The 19,211-nt window shown below is 38.2% G+C and overlaps 1 non-coding gene across 1 annotated transcript; it reads right to left on the reverse strand.

Moving 5' to 3' along the window:
* Positions 1–5,731: 5,731 nt before the first annotated feature.
* Positions 5,732–5,838, reverse strand: LOC148210388 (small nucleolar RNA R71). The gene has a single exon (XR_015792519.1). It is a non-coding gene; the product is annotated as a small nucleolar RNA R71 (small nucleolar RNA).
* Between the last annotated feature and the right edge of the window lie 13,373 nt (positions 5,839–19,211).

Genomic DNA, 19,211 nt, shown 5'->3' on the forward strand with positions numbered 1-19,211 from the left:
AATATAGATACTTCAATTTTTTTTTTTTTTTGTCAAATACTTCAACTTCTTCAAACAATAATACTATATATATATATCCACATTTCTTATTACTATTACCTATATTTTCTTATACTATTTAACTTGAGACTTTTTACCCATCATCTCAGTCATTTATTTTGTTTGAAATTTATACTCATGAAACAGTTTTATAATTGATTAATTTGATATTTTTAGTGCTTGTACCTCAATTGAAGAAAGCGGTACAAGTATGGAAAATGATGCACAAAAGTCTATATATTATTTGTTTGCAATGATTTCCTTGTGAATCAAACATGGAAACCAAAGCAATTAGATAAAGTCAGCAATCAAACATGGAAACATCAACAACATTGACAACTCTTTTGGAAAAGCAATCTCATCTAACATCAAACGCATGAAAAAGAAAGTATAAAGACCATCATAATTCTTACACCAGACCAACAAAATAAATAGTTGCTTTGAATTTCACTGTAATTTATTGCGTGATTGCAAAACGCAGTAAATTAAATAATGCAAAAGTAAATGGCATATATCTACTTGTTTACTATGATATTATGGTTAAGTATATGTCGTCAAACATTTTCACTCACTTCCCTGTGAAGAATCAAGTTAAGAGAGTTGTAATACATCCTTTTCTTGACCGACCCAAGCAATTCTTATTTCTTATCAAGACTCTTAAGCAAGCACGTTAACTCAGTCTTCTACTGATTTATTGTGTGCAGTTATAATACGAGTTTTGCTAGTTCTATAAGTTGGATTAGTTGATGGTTTGTCAGACAAATCAAAACTAATTCTTTGTAACTCTATATCTGAGCAAAAGACTATAAATACCTTTGATCTATTATTCATAATAAATATGTAAGAAAACTAATTCATAGTCATAGTGTGAGTATTTATCATGGTATTAGAGTGTTGCCAAACGACTGTGACTTAATTTCTTGTATCTTCTTGATCCTTTACTCTCCAATGGAGTCCTTTTTCTTCCGCACAAAAATATGATCAAACGATCTCTCTACATCTTCTATTATCACTCCTGGCAATAAAATTTCCACCGTAAAACTCAATGATGAAAATTACATGGCTATGGAGACTTTAGGTGATTGCTGCCTTGCAAGGGCACATGCTCGAGCATTTTGTAAATGGAGATGCTGAACAACCTGAAAAGAATATTGAACTTGTTGAAGGAACAACATGAATCGAGAGTGAAAATCCAGCCTACAAACAATGGCAATGCCAAGATAAGCTAATCACTTATTGGCTCTTCAGCTTGATGAATGAACATATCCTAGGTGAGATAATACATTGTACTACAGCTAAAGAAGTATGGAATATTCTTGAATCCATGTATGTATCAATAAATCTTACTAGGGTAATGCAATTAAAATCCCAATTGGAGAATATGAAGAAAGTAAACATGGCATCTGAAAGATTATTCTGTAAAAATGAAAGGTCTCTAGTTGATTCACTTACAGCTGCTGGAAATCATCCACGTACTCATTCCTTACCTAATAAATGTAAGAATGGAGATCGCACTGGAAAAATACATTGGAATCAAAACAGTGGCAAAATTCAATGCAATTTGTGTGGCAGATTTTGACTTACGGCATTGCGCTGTTACTTTTGCTTTGAGAGATGGTATCAGGGACCATATGTTTCATCACAATATTCAGCAGAACTATCCATATCCACTACCCCAATGCCTACGGGAGGTTTTCATCATACACTACAACAATAGCAACTGAATAAACCAATGCAAGCCTTCATGGTTAAACCTGAACATCGAACAGAGAGCATGTGATGGTATCCTAACTCAGGCGTTTCTAACCATGTTATCAATGATTTTGGTAATCTATCAGTAGCGATTATCAAGGTGACCATAAAGTAATGATTTGAAATGGTGCAAGTTTGGAAGTATTACATACTGGTTCTACCTATTTTTTCTTCTTTTAATTCCTCAAATCAACAATGTTTCCTAATAAATAATCTACTTCATGTACCTAAAATCACAAAAAAAAAAAAAAAAAAACTTGAAAAGCGTTGGTCAATTTAATTTGCAAAAGATAACCATGTCTTCTTTGAGTTTCACTCACTATACTACTTTGTGAAGGATCTAGCTATTGGCAAAATTCTGCTTAAAGAGAAAGTGCATAATGGACTTTACAAATTTACCTTAGAGAAGGCCCATCCTAACACAATCTCATCCTTCAATCACACATCTCTCAATATTGTAGTACCATCTCCCAGTAGTGAAGTTCTAACTTCTTCTACTGCTGATAGTTCCTTATTTTCTATTGATTTTTTTGATTGATTCTCCTTTATCTTGTACTTTTAAACTTTGGCATTGCCGTTTTGGTCATGCTCCCTTACATGTTATGCAATATGCACTCGAATCATGTAATATTTATGGTTTTAATAAAAATAAATTCTCTCTTTGTCATGCTAAAAGTTATAATCTTCCTTTTTCTTCTTCTAAGACACAATATCATGATTCCCTTGAGTTAGTTGCTGTTGATTTGTGGGGACCACCTTTAAATCATCTAATAGCTTCAAATAATATATTAGCTTTATTGATGTCTATTCTCCCTACACTTTGATTTTATTTTTTCCATTCTAAACATGAGGTTTTTAATGATTTTCTTCTATTTAAAACACGAGTATAACAACTATTAAATTGCTTCATTCATCGTCTCCAAACTAATTGTGACAGTGCATTCTCTCATTTTATTCCATTCTTAAATCCCATGTGGTAGAACATCATATTTCATATCCTTATACATCTCAACAAAATGGCATTGTAGAGCGTGAACAAAGGCATATTGTTGATATGGGGCTTACTTTGCTTTCTCAAGGCTCTTTACCTTTAGATTTATAACATAAAATGCTTTTCCTCCAACTGTCTTTTTTATCAATAGATTACCTACAGTTGTCCTACATTATTTTTATCCCTTGGAAAAAATGTTTTTGTCAAAAACCCGATTACTCTTTTCTCAAGACCTCTACGTGTTTATCATACCCTTCGTTGTGCCTTTATAATCATCATTAAATTGAACCTCGTTCTACTACCTGCCTTTTCATTGGATATAGCTCAACTCACAAAGGCTATAAATTTCTTGCACCCTCGGCTCTTCTCTATATCTTTCAACATGTTATATTCAAAGAAACTTGCCTTCCTTTTTCATCACATTTATGCTCCACTTCATCTCCCTCTACCACTCAAAATACCTTCATTTTTTACTTCAGTACCCAATATTATTTCTTTGCCTAACAATTTATCTCCTTCTGGTCCCATCTCTACAACTATTGCAAACAAGTACGATACTTCTTCTTCTACAACCATGGATAGCAACTCTGTACCTTCTATACAAGAGGACCCTAATTCCTATTTAAATGATTCACTTGTCTGCACCTTTGCTTTACCATCTGCAGCAGCAGTATCTACTACCCCTGGTTCTATAGTACATCTGTTTTGCCCCTGCGACAGTAGTGCCGAGGCCTACATCAGTGTCTGCATTTACCTCCATCATTGCCCGCTCCTTCCCTAAATTCTCATAGTATGATGACACGGGCCAAAAATGGGATTTTTAAACCTTTTTTTCTTGATTATGCTTATATTGAACCTCCATCTATTAAAAAGGCTTTAGCTTGTCCTCACCGATTAGATGCTCCAAAAGAGAGTTATTATAGTTATTACCTTTGAAGTTTTGTGCTAATTAATGTTGTTGTTTGTCTATTTTAACTCTTTAAAAATCATAGACGGAAATAGAATCTTTGAAATGAGCTTAATTATCTTGTATTGGATGCTTTGGCTTAAGTACTTACTCATTTCCTCTATTATTGGCTCATTTGCTCATAATTGAAAGTTGAGGATGAAGGCATGAGGAAAGCGTAGAGCACAGGTAGAAGTTGATGAAGCATTGTTAAGTCGGAAGTCTGATAAGACGCAGGAATCGAATGCTAGGGCATTCATTCACAGTGCAGTAATTATCCCATGCGGGGATATTTTGCCATGCCCATACAAGCTTTGGTTGGATGCCCAAAAATTAGGGTCCGATATAAAAAGGGAAAGAATAACCTAACCGACAGACAGATTCCAAGAGGAGAAAATTCCTTTTCGTGGTGGAAAAGACGAGGAGCAGAATTACACTATTTTCGGAAGGAGAGTTGACGATAGAAATAAGCTGTTGCTGGTCCTTGCGTATTGGTGTCTCTTCCGTTTGTGTTTTTGTCTTTTTCTTTAAAATGGATTGTATCTTTTACTTACCCATTTCGTTCGCACCCTTTCTCATGAACTAAACCCCATTTCAGGGGAGATTTCACGCTGTAACTTATGAAAACCCAATACTATAACTTATTTAATTTTACTATTAAATAGAGTTGTGTTAATTTCTGTCATTTACTGAGCATTGCTGGCCACTCTGTCTAGTTTACTAGCTTATGTATGATCCGCGAGGATGTATGGAGAGTTGATTTGCTCTATTTGTGATTTAGCTGTTGTTTATTTTAGTGGGTTCGAGGATACTAAGGAATGGGATCACATAATCATGCTTAGACCTCGTTTTTATCACTTAGGTATCTAGCAGCGAGAGTTGTGGGTAATCATGTTTTGATATCTCAGAAGGGAACTGTGTGGAGTTGAGCAATAGCAATCAATTTTATGCTAGAGTAGAGGTTGGGATTTAGTGAGAGCATAAGGAGTCTCCCCCGTGTTTCCCATGTCTATTACCCCCCTTCTTTATTCGCTGTGCTAGAGCCTTTTCTTACCCCAGCATCTGGAGGTTGTGTTCACTTTTGGAATCATTTAATGTTTTTGTTTATGGTGCTTTCATTACAGTTTGTAATACAAAACAATTTTATTTTATTTTTTTTGTTTTTATGGTATTCTTGAGCATCAACTTTGAATATTACACTTAGTCACTATGGATTCGAACTCATTTATACTACAATTGATGAATATAGTATACATTTGTACTTGTATTCCTCACTATTGTAAGGACGCAGCAAGTTTTTGACGCTGTTGTCGGGGACTTTGTCGTTTTATTTTAAGTGTTAGTGTTTGGGAATATGGAGCTTAATTGAGTTTTCTATTTCTTAGATTTTTGTGTGATTGTAGGTGTATGAACGATTTTGAAAGCTTGGAGTATATAATTGATCACAAAATAGAGTGTACATTTCGTAGAAATTGAACAAAATAGAGAAGGAACCAAGTTACAGCAAGAAGAATCTAGCTAATCCACCGCTACATCTGAATGTAAGAATTGATGAGACAGTAGATGAGAACCTGTTGTTGCTAACCATGAAGCAGCAGTGCCCCCTCTTAATGTTGTTTTATTAACAGATGGCACAGATAGAGAAAACAAGGCATACAAAGTTCCAACATTCAACAACTTTAATCTAGTCATTATGGAGCTTGAAATAGAAGCACCAGATTTGAGCTGAAACTGGTGTGTTTCAGATGCTGCAGATAGTGGGACAATTTCATGGTCACGCCACTGAGGACCCACACTGGTATTTGAAATTTTTTATGGGGGTTTGTGATCCGTTCAAGGTTGAGAGACGTAGCAAGGAGGTGCTAAGGCTAACCTGGTTACCATATTTACTGAGAGATGAAGCAAGGACTTGGTTGGAATCATTACCTTTTGAGTCAATCGCAAGGTGGAATGACTTAGCTGAGAAATTTATGATGATATACTTCCCACCAAGTAAGAATGCCAAGTATAGAAGCGAGATTAACAATTTCCAACAGTTTGCTAGGGAGTCCGTTAGTGACTCATGCGAGCATTTTAAGAGATTTCTACAAAAGTGCCTCCACCATGAGATTCCAAGATGCATTTAGATTGAGACCTACTATAATGAGATTGGATGATGCCACGCGGCTAGTCATTGATGCATCAGAAAATGGAGAATTCCTGGCAAAACTGTATAATGAAGTATTTAACATTTTGGAGTGGATATCATCAAACAACCACTAGCGGTTTGATCTAAGAGCTACTCAAGGGAAATGAGCCAAATGACTGAATGAATCAGAGAATTTCACTGCGTTTAACTAACAAATTGAAAAATCGGACGAATTTGGTAATGAAAAGCCTGATGCAATAGACAAGAGCAGGAGTATCGACTACTAGAGCAAACGTGAGTCATCTTCAATAGATTTCATGCTCCTACTGTGACGGAGAACATCATTACAATGATTGATCAGGAAATCCAGCATCGTTGTACTATCTACAGAATGCACATAATGCCTCGAACAACCCATATTCCAATATATTTAATTCAGGATGGAGAAACCACCCAAATTTTAGTAGGGGTGGAACCCAAAGTGGACATAATGTTAGAACTTCAAATGCTTCGGCATATCAGCAGAAGCCAACATACCCATTGAGCTTTGCAAATCAAGGTCGACAAATAGTTCAGATGCAGTTAGACGGACAAATTGCATCGTTAGAGAACTTAATGAATTAATACATGGCAAATAATGAAACCCCAGTGCAGAGTCAGGTGGCATCACTAAGGAACTTAGAGATTCAGATGGGCCAGCTAGCTTCGGACACGAAGAGCAGACCATACGGAGCACTACCAAGTACAGAGGTACCAAAGAGTGATGGTAAGGAGCAGTGTAAAGCTCTTACATTAAGAAGTGGAAAGCATTGCCTCCTGCTCATCCCAATGCTCGAAGAAATCAATATGACTTTGACTCGAGAGGAAAAAGAAGAATCTCAGCTAGATAGAGAAGGAGAGCAAGACATGGTAGTTGTATCCAGCTCACCAGCACATGTTAATGGGCAACTAAAGGAAACTTAGGACACCACACGTAAAGAGGTCAATCTAGTTGTTGCAAGAGAATTCAATGCTGGAGCATCAAAGGCACGTGTGTCGGAGAAAAAAAGGCAGATAGAGCATGAAAATGCTCCAGCTGAGTATAAACCTTCACCCCCATATCCTAAGTTGTTGCAGAAAAAAAGAGCAAGATGTGCAATTTAGAAAGTTCTTGGATGTTCTGAAACAGGTACATGTCCACATATCATTGGTGGAAGCATTGGAACATATGCGAACTTATGTGCGGTTTCTCAAGGACATACTGACAAAGATGGGAGAGTATAAAACGGTAGCCATGACTAAGGAGTGTAGCAACATTCTTATAAGCAAGATTCCAACCAAAATGAAGGACCCTAGGAGGTTTAGTATACATGTTTCCATTGGAGGACAGAAGATAGGTCAAGCATTATGCGATATGGGAACGAGTATCAACCTCATGCCTTTGTCCATCTACAAGAAGCTAGGAATGGGGCAAGCATGTCGAACAACAGTCACACTATAGTTCGTAGATCGATCCATCACGTACCCCGCAGGAAAAATTAAGGATGTACTGGTACAAGTAGATAAGTTCATTTTCCTTGCTGATTTTATTATTTTGGACTATGATGCAGATAAGGAGATCCCGATTATCCTTGGGAGGTCATTCGTTGCAACTGGAAGAGCACTCATGGATGTCCAAAAAGGCGAGGTGACAATGTGTGTTCAAGATCAGGAAGTGAAATTCTCAGTGTATGATGCAATGAAATATCTCTCAGAGTTAGAGGAATGCTCAGTGCTTAGGATTTTAGTTGAAGCTTTGATAGAGGAGCTAGAAGCAGAATCCATGTTAGAGCATCTCGAAAATGCTGAGGTTGGTATGTTGCTGAAGAGCCAGCTCAAGATCAGGATGTAATATATCTAGAAAGTAAGAGCAGTGGCGAGAAGTCAACAAGACAAGCATTTGAGTCATTGGCACTCGCAAACAGTGAATACAAACTGTTACAGCCGCCAGTGCTGGAGCTCAAGGTGATTCCACAACACTTGAAATACGCCTACATGGGTTCGTCCGACTCGTTACCCATTATCATTATTGCGGATCTATCTGAAGAAAAAGAACAAAAGCTGTTGAGTGTATTAAAGGCGCACCAGAAGGCAATTGGGTGGACTACAGCAAATATACGAGGAATAAGCCCCAACTTTTGCATGCACACAATCGTGTTGGAGGAAGCCAGCAAAAATTCGGTTGAACCCCAATGACGGTTGAACCCTGCGACGAAAGAGGTTGTCACGAATGAAATAATTAAGCGGTCAGATGTAGGAATAATATACCCTATCTTTGACAATGAGTGGGTGAGTCCATTGCAGTGTGTGCTCAAGAAAGGAGGCATGACTTTGGTGGAGAATGCAAAGAGCGATTTTGATCCCCACAAGCAATTTAATAAGGTGGCGCATCTACATGGACTATAGAAAGCTGAACAAGGCAACTAGGAAAGATCACTTCCCTCTTCCATTCTTTGATCAAATGCTGGATAGACTTGCAAGGCAAGAATATTACTGCTTTCAGATGGGTACAGTGGGTATAATCGGATAACAATTGACCCTCAAGATCAGCAGAAGACAACATTCACTTGTCCCTATGGGATATTTGCGTTTAGAAGGATGCCTTTCGGGCTTTGCAATGCCCCATCAACATTTCAAAGGTGCATGATGGCCATCTTCTTGTTGCGTCCTCAGAACAATGATGAATATAAGTGCAAGTGTCTACTATATTCGATGATTGTTGTATGAGCGAGGTCAAATCAAAAGGGACTAAGTGTAATATTTAAATTCGATGCTCAAGAATACCACAAGTACAATAAAATAAAAAATAAAGTTGTTTTGTATTAAAAACTGTAATGAAATACCATAAACAAAAGCAGTAAATGATTCCAAAAGTGAACACAACTAATAAATGTTGGGACAAGAAAAAGTGACGAATGGAAAGACGGGGGAGATTCCTTATACTCTCACTAAATCTCAACCTCCACTCTAGCATGAAATCGATTGCTATTGCTTAACTCAATATGGTTCCCTTCCGAGATACGCAACATTGAATACCCACAACTACAGTTGTTAGATCTTAAGACGATAAACATGACTTTTAAGCATGATTCTGAGACCCCATTCCTGAGTATCCAAGACTCTACTAGAAAAAAGTAGCTAAATCACAATTAGAGCAGTTCAACTAATCATACATCCTTCCGGATCATATATAAGCTAGCATATTCAACACAACGGCCAACAACATTCAGCAAGATAAAAAAAATTAGCGGATCTCTATTTAATAGCAAAATGAAACACCTAGAATGAATATCAGTTGTTTAATAGTTACAATATGAAAATATCACCCAAAATGCTGTTTAGTTGATGGGAAGGGGAGAAACAAAATGGGAAGCATAAAATACAACTCATTCTAGAGAAGAAGACAAAAACACTGATGAAGAGATATCAACACGTGAGGACTGACAACAACTTTTCTATGTCGTTAGCTTCCCTTTCGAAAATGGTGAATCTCTACTCCTTGTCTTTTCCAACATGCAAGAAATGTTCTCTATTGAGATATGTGTGTGTCGGCTAGATCATCTTGTCTCTTTTATCAGGCCCTAATTTTAGGGCATCCAGCTGGAAAACGTATGGGCATGGTAAAATATTCTCGTGTGGGATAATCGTGGCAGTGTGAAACCACGCTCTAGCATGCAATTACTCCAGCTTCTCAGATTCTCGACTTAGAAATGCTTCATCAATATATGCTTGGGCTCTGTGCTTTCCTTATGCCTTTCTCTTCAACTTTCAATTATGTTTAAAAGAGCCAATAATTGAGGAAATCAGGAAGTACTTAAGCTAAAGCATCCAATACAAGGGAATTAAGCTCATTTCAAAGAATCTATTTCCATTTATGATTTTCAAGAGCCAGGATAGACACACAACAACATTAATTAGCACAAAACTTTCCAAATAATAGCTAGAATAACTCTATTTTAGAGAGTTATCACTTCTCCGACTTGGTGGATTCTATTGTAGAGGTGTTTATGGATGGTATTTCAGTATTTGGAAAGTCATTTACAGAATGTTTGGACAATCTGACAAAAGTGCTTCAGAGATGCGAAGAAATAAATTTGGTCTTAAATTGGGAGAACTGCCATTTCATGGTACATGAGGAAATTATGCTAGCGCATATAGCCTCCAAACAAAGATTGAGGTAGATAAAGAAAAAATTGAGGCAAATGAGATGTTATCCCAACAGTGAATGTCAAGGGCATTCGCAGTTTCCTAGGGCATGTAAGGTTCTACCACAGACTTATAAACAAATTCTCTAATATTTCTAAACCTCTTTGTTCATTACTTGAAAATGATAAGGAATTTAACTTCACATCTGATTGTTTACAGGAATTCAACACATTGAAGTATGCTCTCACTCATGCGCCTTTAATAACAGCACCAGATTGGACTCAGCCCTTCGAATTAATGTACGACGCCATCGAATATGTTGTGGGAGCAGTCCTTGCTCAACGCAAAAGAAAGTTGTTGCATCCAATTTATTATGCCAGCAAAAGTTTGATCGATGCACATATCAAGTCTATCACAACAGAAAATGAGCTTTTGGCAAGCTCCAAGGAAGAAACTGAAATTAGAGGAACTTTTCTTGATGAACAACTTTTAGTGATTAAAGCCATGACTAATGAGGATGATGGACCCTAGTTTGCTGACATAGCCAATTATGTCATATGTGGGAATCTACTAGCTAAGATGAACAAGCAACAATTGAAGAAATTTTTGTACGAGTGTAAGTTTTACCTTGGGATGATCTGTTATTGTACAGGACTTGTCAAGACAAGATGATTAGAAGATGTGTTGCTTATACTTAAGCACGCAAGGTGTTAGCAAAATGTCATTCTGCACCGTATGGTGGGCATTTTGAAGGACAATGTACAACGGCCAAGGTTTTTCAGAGCGAGTACTTTTGCCCAACAATCTTTCAGGACACATATGACCTGGTTCAACATTGCAACAAGTGTCAGAGGGTAGGAAACATCTCTAAAAGGTCAGAAATGCCTCTCACATATATCTTAGAGGTGGAGCTTTTGATGTATGGTGCATGGATTTTATGGGACCATTCCTCTTTCCAACAGACATCTATTTATATTGCTAGAGGTTGACCACATGTCAAAATGGGTAAAAGCTATAGCTTGCCCCACCAGGGATAAAAGGGTGGTGACTAAGTTCTTTCATAAGAATATCATTACGAGGTTCAGCACACCTAAAGCAGTGATCAGCGACAAGGCTCTCACTTCATCAACAAGGTTGTAGCATCGCTGTTGGCAAAATATAACATAAGGCATAAGGTTTCCACGACATATAACCCTCAATCAAATGGGCGAGCTGAAATTTCAAATAGAGAGATAAAAGCATTAGGGAGAAGGTGGTAGGTACCAAAAGGAGAGCTGAGCAATGAAGTTCGACGATGCATTATGGGCCTACTGCATGACATTCAAAACCCTTTTAGGCACATCTCCATATAAACTGGTGTTTGGGAAGCCATGCCATCTGCCGCTGGAGCTACAGTATAAGGTATTCTTAGCCTTAAAGAAGCTAAATCTGGAATATGCTGCCGTAGGAGATTTGCGTAGCTTACAAATGCTCAAACTTGAGGAGTTTAGGCGAGATGTATGAAAACACCAATTTTTACAAAGAAAAGACCAAGCGATGGCATGGTACAAAAACCCAGCCAATGCACTTTGAGAGATGACAACAAGTCCTCTTGTACAATTCATGGATGAAGTTATTTCTAGGGAAACTTAAATCACGATGGTCTGGACCAATTTTGGTCTCGCATGTGTTTCCCCATGGAGCTATAACAGTATAAGAGGTTGATTTAGAGAGAGAATTTATAGTGAACAGTTAGAGGCTGAAGCATTCCTATGGAGAGCACTTGGTGAAAGCTTGGAGCTCACCAGTTTGCAGCAGAATGACCATAAGCAAGAAGGAATAACTGACGCACGATATCTTGTCAAATCATCTAAATGCTCCACCATTTTACTTTGTGTGTTTTCTTAGTTATTTTATTTGTTTTTGAGTAATTAATTTTGCGTCATTTTAATTTATTATTAATTTAGGGGAGTTAAATCAAGAAAACTAAGCAATTCACAAAAGAAAGTGGAAGGCAACACTAATTTGATTAATGATGCAGGCAAGGAAAGAAGAAAAAGGGTAGGTGGGCGCGTTGAATGTGTTGGTAACGTGCGTCGCAAGCATGGAAACTTTCATTAATGGAAAAACAACTGAATTTAATTTGGGAAGAGGTTTGTAATGATTTAAAATTTTGGGAAGTGAAACGGATGAGGAAGAAATGGTGAATTAATTTTTTTTTGTAGGGAAATGTCAAAAACGAAAAAATCATGGGACGGATTCTTTCCCCAGTTATTTGACGCTCGCACTTCTATAATCCACGTCCCCCACATTCTCTCTTCATTATCTGTGTCCAACTTTCCCCACTACCAACCCTCCCATGTATTTAAATTTCTCAACCCTCTTTCCCTCCTCTATGCTCCTTTCCCCTCTTTATGCTCAATCAGAACCCTAGCTTCACCACTACCACCATGTTGCGCATGAAGCACAAGGCTAATTAAAAAAGGGCCCTAGAGGTCCAAATTGAATAGGGAGAGCACTCGAGTGACGAGTTCAGAGACTCGCAAGAAACAAGCCTTCACAATGAAGCCTCAGATTCTAAAAGCCTAGTGACTCGAACTCCGACAAGTTCGAAGCAGGGCCCTCTCGGCTCTGAGCTACCACCACCTCCGCTACCTTTTGCTAGCCCTAAGATAACTCCATATTTCCCCAGTCAATGCTCTTAAAAGGCCACATAGGAAACCCTCATTTGCTAGCAACCAAGCGCCCTGATAGCCCATCGAAATCAAAAGAGCTCCCTGACGAGAAACTTTTGCTGACCCTCTCTCCTCTCAACTCGATCCGCCCCACCACCTGATAGCACACTTTATGAGCTACATTTCATGAGATTTATATTGAAATTATTTGTTAGTTTTTTGTTTCTTCATGACAAATTTAAGCACATAAGATATATTTTGCAAGAATAAAGTATCGGGAGGAAACGAGACTTATTTGGGTCAAAATGAGAGAAAAATCGGAATCAAAGTGACCAAGATGGAATAACAACAAAATTTGAAGCCAAAAACCCATGAAGATAGCGCCACGACGTTGGCCTATAGCACCGCGGGACTCCGAAGTTTAAATTTCGCGTTTTGTGAATAGTGTAGCGCCATGGCCCTGCCGCGACAACTTTTTATAAAAATAGGGTTGTGCAGCCATTGAGATGGAGAAGTTTGGGAGAGGTTTTTTGGCATTTTGCCTTTTTGGCCAATTTGGAGGGTCAGGAGACCATTGGAGAGCTTAGAAAAGTTATTTTCAAGGCTCGGGATCGTGCAGGTCGCTTCAGGAACGAACGATTGACACACGAAACATAGTTTCTTCTCCTTTCCCTTGGTTTTTCTAGTTTTGTTATAGACTTCTCATTGTGATTTTATTGTTTTCCATTGAATATGAAAAGCTAAATCACTTATCTTAGGGATTTATGTAGCCATTGAACTCTATGCATTGATTGTTTAGTTTTCTTGATTGAATGTTTATGAATGTTCTACTTATGCTTCTCTATGCTGAATGCCTTGAATCTACTGGCCATAGATTGATTGATTTTAGACTTGAAATCTTACGCTCGGGAGAGGTGCTTTAGCGTTAGAATTAGGACACACAACTAAAGGGATTTTAAGATCGGGAGATTTAGAAGTTCTTTAGAGGTCGTTAAAAGACTTGTTCAATAAAGCCTTTACTTGTTATAGAAACTAGATAGGGATATTGGTTTCATAATTGGTAAGAAGAATTAGCTTGCGCTCAGGAGAGGTTGTTGAAATTTGAGAGTTCTTGGCCTATAGAATTAATAATTGGTTCAATTTTGATTAATTAAGTAGTTGGTTCATAGATTCAATAGGTGAAATCAATTCCCTAGGACCTTTCTACCCATTATTTTTATCTTTGTTACTGCATGTTTATTTCCTTTGATTATATTCTTCAATTTGATTTTTATTCTCTAAATAAAATTGAGCGATTGTATCTGTGGTACTTGAGTGATCTAGAAACTCAATCCAGAGGTCGATATCGGTATTTGACTTACCACTTTATTAAAGCTTGACCCGTACACTTGCGGTAAGCAATTTCTGCTACACTATCCATCCAAATCTTTTTTCCCCACACTCACCCCATACCACCATCCATCTCCACTCCCATTGCCCCCTACTTGTAGAGGAGCTGCAATCTTCTGGGGTTGTAAAGAACATTCCCAACGTAGGGTCTGCTTCCTGAACTCGTCAACACAAATGACCTTCCTCTTCTCTGCAATTCCCAAGGCCAGTAAAGAAATCCAAGGCCCTAAGCTCGACCAAACCCCCACAGCCAAAGAAAAGGTCATATAAGACCATTTCTCCATCTGAGGGGAAGCGATACAGTGTTTATTCTTCTATTGTGCAGGTTCCAACCCTTGCAAGTTTTTCGAAAATGATTAATGTGGTGCCTCCGCACCAAGCAAGTTTTCAGTGATTTGTGGATCTAGAGGCAAAAACATGCTACAAAGAGATTAAGAAGATAGACTTCTACATGGAGAAGGGCTTAAGATGAGAGGATTTACCCCAATTTGTTAAGGATGAAGCACATCTACTTAGGTGGAAGCATTTATGTGTCCCCTCCATTCCGATGTTGGTGGAATTGGTTCATGAGTTATACGCAAACTTTTATCTAGATCGAGTAGGGCACACTATGGTTTGAGATGTGGAGATTGATTGGTTCCCTAAGTGGATCAACAAAATGTTGAAGCTCCCCAACATGTCAGATGATGACTTCAAAGAAAGGGTGCAGGAACCCTCCTTGAGCGAGCTTGATGATGCCCTATAAGTGGTACAGGTAGAAGGAAAAGATTGGTAGGTTATGCAGTAGGGTGCCCGCTCCCTCAAATTTTGTCTCATCACGTCAGAGGCTAATCTTTGGTTGTCCTTCGTCAAGAGCATAATTATGCCAATCACGCATGATTCTCTTTCACGAAGGAGAGAGTCCTGCTGCTGGCATGTATTCATGAGTGCAAAAACATAGATGTCGAGCAATTAATTCGCCGGGAGATGACCTAGTGCGCTTTAAAGAAATCAGGCCGCCTCTTCTTCCTTAGCCTGATTACAAAGTTTTGCTTGCAACGTGATGTACTTGTTCTTGATGGCGAGGAGCTCATTAATGATAAGCTTATGAGTGACAAAAATATGCTTGAGCGTCTGATCTCCAAGGTTCAACAAAGCGTGGAGCTCTATAGCTTGAGCCTTTAATGATATGATAACGTAGCTTACAAAGGTCCAAAAATTATTAATGCGTGTGGAAGAGTCACAGACTGCGTTCTTAAAATACTCATGCTCATTAGCAAGCTATTAAGCGTATCTTAAAATACCCCGCCGACACAGTTGGTTTGTACTTACGAAAAACAAAGGATTTTATTTTACAAGGATTTTCTTAGTAAGATTGGGCTTCTAACCTTGATGATCAACGATCTACTTCTGGCTTCTATATTTTCTTTACAGGCAATCTGGTCACTTTGGGCCTAAAAATATAGTCCGCCATTTGTTAGGGTTGACTTTTTACTGCAGAAACATGTGTCGGTATCCCTGTTTGACCACGATTTTGACCCCTTTCCCATCATTATTTGCGAAAAGGACCACATATTCTTAAAGTAGAACATGCATAGATTATTTCTGCATAAAAGTCCAACTATGGTACTTTAGGAAAAGTATGAGAAAAATGTAGTCAACGTTGGAAGAAAATAACATAAATTTGTCTTTACAGAATTGCGCCTGGCGCATTTTTGAGGACAAAATGTCAAGACACACGTTTTAGTTAATGAAGGGCAAGGAAGAAATTTTCCACACGTTCAAAACCGTGAGTCCAAGTCCAAGTGAGGTGATTATGTGAATGTAAACCCATTTCCACCTAAAATGGAGGGGAGTTTCAACCAACCTATGGTGCTATAAAGGGAAGTCATCCCTCCATCAGCAAATCAACACTTCCAAGCTTCATTTCATCTTCTTTTAGTCGTTCTCTAGTTGTAGAACACGTTTTTAGGGTTTATGTTTATGTTATAGTTGTTCATTTCATTGTTTTTCACGTTTTACCTTTTGTATTGCTTTTAATTCAAGTTCTTACTTCCATTATTTGTTCATTCTGTTCTTTTAAAGTTTTCTCTAGCGAGTTTCAACTCCCCTCACGCTCGAGAGAGAAGAGAGTCAAGCTAGAACTCATTGTACGACTTGTTTATTCATTTAAATTCAATGAAAAATACATCCTTTATGTTTTCGTGCATTTACTTTCCTTTAATTGTGTTCTAAATTAGTCATCAACCTCTTCGTGGAATGCCTTAGTTAAAATGATTTGATTTTCAACACACTCGGGATTTGCCCAGAATTGCGCCTTGCGCTTTTTTGGGATGGTTTCTAAAATTTTTTCTTTACGTCTTCGTTCCATTTGGCCAGTGGGAACTTGTTGTATGCACCAAAGCCCAACCTTAGAAAAGGTGAATGAGGTAAAATAATAGGAAACTAATATGAGATGTGACTTAGGTATAAGCGCATAAAACATGGTCCTAGTCATAGACCCTCTGACCCATAATGCAAGTGAGTTGTTACATATTCTTTAGGATTGTAATCACACATAGGCATATGATTGTAGGTTACCCTAGTCTCTGCAGCAACCAAAAGTGGTAGTGAAAGAATAGAACTCAGTTTCTCAAGAAAAGCCAGAATTGCACCTGGTGCATTTTCCCAACAAAGCGTGTTTTCCATGTTTTGCATCAAGACTAAGGTATGAGGCAAAGAGAATGAGTTTTATTAAATTTCTTGATAGTTAAAACCCAAAACGACAACAATTTACCATTATTTTCTTCATAAATCACAATTGCATATTTGAACTATTCACTTCTTTAAAATTGTTTTGAAAGCAACAAGTCATTGAAGATTCGACCTTGAATTACAACCAAGTATTACTTGTGACCGTGTGTGCTTGCACGAGTCTCTAATCTTTTTGAAGGTAGAGAAAGTCCCAACAAGTTTTTGGCGCCGTTGTTGGGGACTTAAGTTTTCAAATCATATTCTTTTCAAGTGGATTGTTTCATGTGTGATTGTTGCAAACCTCTGTCATTGGATTTAATTGTTATATCTAACCTTTAAGGGAGTTGTGTATAAGCACAGTTTCTGGTTGGTTAACCTTTGATCCAGAGATTGAAAAAACCCTTAAGAGGATAAGGCGTGAACAGAGGTTGAGAAAAGATCGAGAAAGTGAAAAAGAGATAGAGTTGAAGAAGAGACCATCGAGATGAATAGAAATCCACAAGATCCTCCACCTCCACAAGATCCACATGTGAATGGAGATATGATATGTGAAGGAGCAGCAAGCCAAGCAGGAGAAGTTCCTAATCCGATCCTTCTAGCAGATAACTGAGATGTAGCCATGCGAAATTATGTAACTTATGTGTTCACAACCTAAATTCATGGATAAATAATCCTTTACCTCAAGCCGCACAATTCGAGCTTAAGCCAGTCATGTTTCAGACGTTATAGATGATGGGCCAGTTCTGAGGATTGACTAATGAATGTAACGACCCAGAATTTTCCGCACACCTCTAGGTCACATTCACTACCTAACTAATCAAATTTAACTTCGGCTACATCCTGCAAACTTCTAATACGCATAAACTCATAAAAAAAAATCAAGTTCAAATCCTCATCAAATTAACGATAAATCAATCTCATGGAATAACATTCAGCAGCATTCGTGAACCATTTCACGAGGCAAGTTTATTATTCAATCTATATGAATCTAAACAAATGGAATAAAACTCAAATAGGCACCTAACCCGAAGCAAAACTAACGACAAGAAAAACAAATCTCTCAATTATTCAAATGCAAATAAACCATTTATTGGCCACAACATCAGGCCCTAACCAATGAATTAAACTAAACAGGAAAAACTAAGTAGTCTATGGTCCTCGCTCGTCAGGTCTCCTTCGTCCCATCACCATGGTCACCCACGAGTCATTCACCTGAAACAATCATTGCAGAGGGGGGGGGGTGAGTATATACAATATACTCCGTAAGTAGCCCTCACTAAACACATACAAACATCATGCTCACAACCATAAAGGAAACATACATCGTCATGCTTTATCGTTACAGTATGCGAACAACCATAGACATGCTCTACTAATACTTTATACATTCATCCTTAAACATACTCTAAAAGACCCGAAGCTAACCACAATCAGATAAAAACATTACCGTCCACCTGGCTCTCTAATACCTCAACTACAACTATGTTCACCTTAGTTATTCGAGCTCTTCGAAAACATTATTTTGGTAGTGTCGGCCCCTGACCATTTATACCCAGAGCCCCGACACTAGTGCATCGACCCTCGACCATTTATACCCGAGGCCTCGATGTCTTACCATCTATTAGCCCTTGACCATTTATACCCAAGGCCCCAATAGTTCTCCTTTCGAAAGACTCCTCGCATCGACCCCCAACCATTTATACCCGAGGCCTCGACACTCATCTTTATCCAATATTGGCGTATCGACCCCCAACCATTTATACCCGAGGCCTCGATACCCAATTAGTGACGTATCAACCCCCGACCATTTATACACGAGGCCCTGACACTCACCCATTCACTTCATAATTTCCAAAACTCCACATATCATTTCTAGCCTCCAACCAAGATTCTAGTACTAACTCCCTAATAACACCAACCACCACAACACCCATTAACAACACCACGACTAGTATGATTTCAATGCATCTCTCAGCTCACCAACACAATTCAGCATGCTTCCACAACATAAACATCATTCCAATAGCAAAACAATAAACCAAACATGCTTTCACAACATACGAATGACAACGCCCATATTCAATAAGCGCTGCTAGATATAATAAAACTCATGAGACACGCCAAACACTTCATACGAATTCAGACAACAAACATTTCCAAAATAAATTCACCTTAACGAACATTCCCTACAATCATACATCATTCTACCACAAATCTCCGAAGTTCAACAATACGAAATTCCCACTGTTATTACCGACGGACAATCAACACTAATCAGACATACAAAACTACATAAACAAGAGTTACACTGCACAACCACGTACCAGAACCAATATTAAGCATCATAAACAGTACATCGGCAACCAAATAACCAGCACCAACGCACGCACCCGCCCCCGTGCTACTTACTACCAAAAGTCCTAAAGCTCCTAAGCT

The sequence above is a fragment of the Momordica charantia genome (genome assembly GCF_013281855.1).
Source record: "Momordica charantia cultivar OHB3-1 chromosome 7 unlocalized genomic scaffold, Mcharantia_2.0 BLBB01000007.1, whole genome shotgun sequence".
Taxonomy (NCBI): Eukaryota; Viridiplantae; Streptophyta; class Magnoliopsida; order Cucurbitales; family Cucurbitaceae; genus Momordica; species Momordica charantia.